Here is a 3,441-nt window from a genome sequence, read left to right as displayed (position 1 = left end):
AGTTCTTGAAAAATCAAAGTCTTTGTCTATTGGAATTTACAAACAGCAAAAATTTCTACAAGGATAAAGACAATACGTGTGGAAAATTAAATCTAAATTACTTATGAGACAACGTCCTCCAATCCAGTCCTCAACACAAGTCATTGTTGACCTTGACTTCCACACACAAGTTGCATGCATTCATCATGCTTCCAAGCTGTTTAATTCCCAACTACCTCCCCTCCAACATGCCCATGGAATATTTTGGAATTTCATCTAATAATCGAGTATGACTAAATGAATGTCGATGTAATACATTAATTCTTACATTATTTAAGAAGAAGATTCAGTGTTCCGGTTGAGAAGTGCGTCGAGACACGCCACCGGACCTAGCTCGCCGTGAGATGGAACCGATGGGGAAGAAGAGCAGGAGAAGAAGAAGCTCGAGGGCCACAGGACCTGCAGGCACAGCAAACGTCAATAGGACGGCCGGAGGTGGCTCCGACGCGACCACTCCGACGCTCAAGTCAGTGGAGAAAACGGAGAAGAAGAAGATGAACAGTAGAAGGAGAACTTGAGCGTGTAAGGAGAGTAAGAGTTCGGAGAGAGTTTTACCTGCTGCGGGAGTGGTCTTTTAAAGAGGAGATGAGCGTGCGCACGTGTCACGTCATCATTAAGGAACGTCTTATCCTGATTAATGAGGTATCAGGAACCATTGAATTCTCCGTCCCATCGCCGTAAAAGCATCACCTTATCAACATCGGTGTACAGGCGGCAGGAATAACATTAATTAAATGGGGCGTGGGTTTGTCAGAAATCATGATAAGGTGGACCCAGGCTTTGCCGGGCGACTCGACAAGGATGCGGCCGAATGAGGGATTTGGCTTAGGAGCATGGCCGAATGAGTATTCGACGACGGCTACGGCCGAATGAGGATTCGGCGAGGCCCGTGGCCGAGGGAGGATTCGGCAAGGGATGTGGCCGAATGAAGATTCGGCGGAGGTTGTGGCCAGAATGAGGGACTCGGCTTAGGGATAGGGCCGAATGGGTATTCGGCTAATGCTACGGCCGAATGGGGATTCGGCGATGGGTGTGGTCGAGTGGGGATTCGGCTAAGGCTACGGCCGAATGGGGATTCGGCGATGAGTTCAGCCGAATGGGGATTCGGTCAAGGCTACGGCCGAATGGAGATTCGGCGTTGGGGGTAGCCGAATGGGGATTCAGCCAAGGCTTATCAGACCAAGGGAGATTTGTACCGGGTTTATCATGTCCTCTGGGCGAGATTCAAGTCAGACCCGGATCAGACTCGAACTCATGTTGACGTCATCGTGGATATCTGCCGTAACATTCAGCGAATCAAAGTCCTTGTCAACTCAAGTTTCTTGGAATTTACATGTGGTAGACGTCAATATTTCCACAATGATAAAGATATTACGTGTGGAAAATTAAGTCTAAATTAATTAAGCAGTAGACGAAGGCATTGTTGACTTTGACTTCCACACACAAGTTGTCATGAATCTCTCTCTTAAATTCCCAACTCGAATGGGAAGCTTTTCACGTCCCCTCTCCCCCTCCCTTAATCTAGCTAATTTCACCATGAATCGCCTACTCTGCCTTCTCCTACTGATTCTCCATGCTTCCAAAGCCATTCATATTTGGGCTCAGGATCTCGAGGTGGAGGAGAGAGAGGAGTTTATCGAGGATTGTGAAACTAATTCCACCTGCGGAGGGATAGATATCATTTATCCCTTCCGCCTGAACTCGACGCCTGCGTACTGCGGCGTTCAGGGCTTGGAGGTCTCATGCTCCGCTGCAGGTGACGCCATCATCATGGTTCCTCCCTTAGGGCCCTGCAAGATCATCGACTTTATTTATTCAGTTATTAGAATCGAGTTATTAGGCGATGAATGGGCTCAGTGTCCAATGCAAAAGCTCATCTCCACCAATTTCACCGGCTCAATTTACGAGTACTACTACTTCGCCAACTATTATACGCTGGTGAATTGCTCGAGTGAAATAGAAACAGGTTTGGATTGGATCGCCGGACCCATTCCGTGCCTTGGCAATGGGAGTCAAGGGCAGTGGGTTTATGCCGCAGCGGATGTGTCGGCTTCCATTCTCCCGTCAGGATGCGTGGGCACTGGAATGGGTGGTTGGATCGGATATCCCGGACGAAACGTTTAGAGATCAGGTTCAGGGATTCCTTCAAACGCTACAGATGGATGTATCTCTTAATCTTCCGGAATGGGAGAAGTGCATAGATTGTCAGAAACAGAGGAAAGCAATGTGGATTTAGCCGCAAAAGAAACGAAACTGCCTGCTTAATGAGTACGAGGCCCTTCATTCCATCATCATTCAATTCTCGCGTTCCTTTATATTTGGTCAATAACATGATAAAATAATATTAAGATATATCTTTGCCATTTTTATTTTTAATAACTATATGTTTTTTGAACATATTGGTTAAACCTTGCTTTCTAGGAAATATATATTTAAGACCATATATTTTCTTAATATTACAATTTGAATTAGATGTAATATATGATTATTATGAAATTAACTTTTCAACTTTACATCAAGTAAATATGCTATGCTACTTTGTGATACAATAATATTTTTAATAGTTGGATGAAAAGAATTTAAATCATTAGTAACTACTGATTGTTTGCTAATTTCTTTAATTTACAGGACCAACTCTGGAGGGGCAGGAGAGAGAGGAGTTCATCAAGGATTGCCAAACTAAGTCCACCTGCGGAGGAGGAATAGATATCAGATACCCCTTCCGCCTGAACTCGACTCCTGCCTACTGCGGCGTTCAGGGCTTGGACGTCTCATGCTCTGCTGCCGGTGACGCCATGATCACGCTTCCTAGTTTAGGGCTCTGCAAGATCATCAAATTCGACACTTAATTTATTAGAATCAAGGTAGAAGGCGATGAATGGGCTCAGTGTCCAATGCAAAAGCTTAGCTACACCAATCTCAACGGCTCAATTTACCATCTGGGATCCTACTTCTACAACTACTACTACTACCACCACCGCCACAACGACGACGACGACGACTACGACAACTATAAGTTGATGAACTGCTCGAGTGAAATAGCAACAGATAAGGATTGGATCACCGGGCCCATTCGGTGCCTTGGCAATCATGGGAGTCAAAGGCAGTGGATTTATGCAGCGGATGCTTCGGCTTCCATGGACCAGCTCCCGTCAGGATGCGTGGCCACTGGAATGGGTGGTTGGATCGGATATGCAGGCGAACGAACGTTTGGAGATCTGGTTCAGGGATTCATTAAAACGCTACAGATGGATCTATCTCTTAATATTCCGGAATGGGAGATGTGCAGAGACTGCGATAGAGAAGGAAGGCAATGTGGATTTAGCCGCAGGAGAAACCAAACTAGCTGCTTAATTATCCATGGTAATCTTCATTCCATTATTCTCACGTAATTCCTTTATA

General features: G+C 45.6%; 1 pseudogene; it reads left to right on the top strand.

The window, feature by feature from the left end:
• The first annotated feature begins 1,554 nt into the window (after positions 1-1,554).
• LOC141817713 (uncharacterized) lies at positions 1,555-3,402 on the top strand (annotated as a pseudogene).
• Positions 3,403-3,441: the final 39 nt, after the last annotated feature.

Source organism: Curcuma longa, unplaced genomic scaffold (assembly GCF_044706935.1).
Source record: "Curcuma longa cultivar G26 ecotype Majalengka, Jawa Barat unplaced genomic scaffold, ITB_CL_G26_1.1 contig_21687, whole genome shotgun sequence".
Classification (NCBI taxonomy): domain Eukaryota; kingdom Viridiplantae; phylum Streptophyta; class Magnoliopsida; order Zingiberales; family Zingiberaceae; genus Curcuma; species Curcuma longa.
The sequence above is the reverse complement of the archived record's forward strand: the minus strand, read 5'-3'. Positions and strand labels throughout refer to the sequence as shown.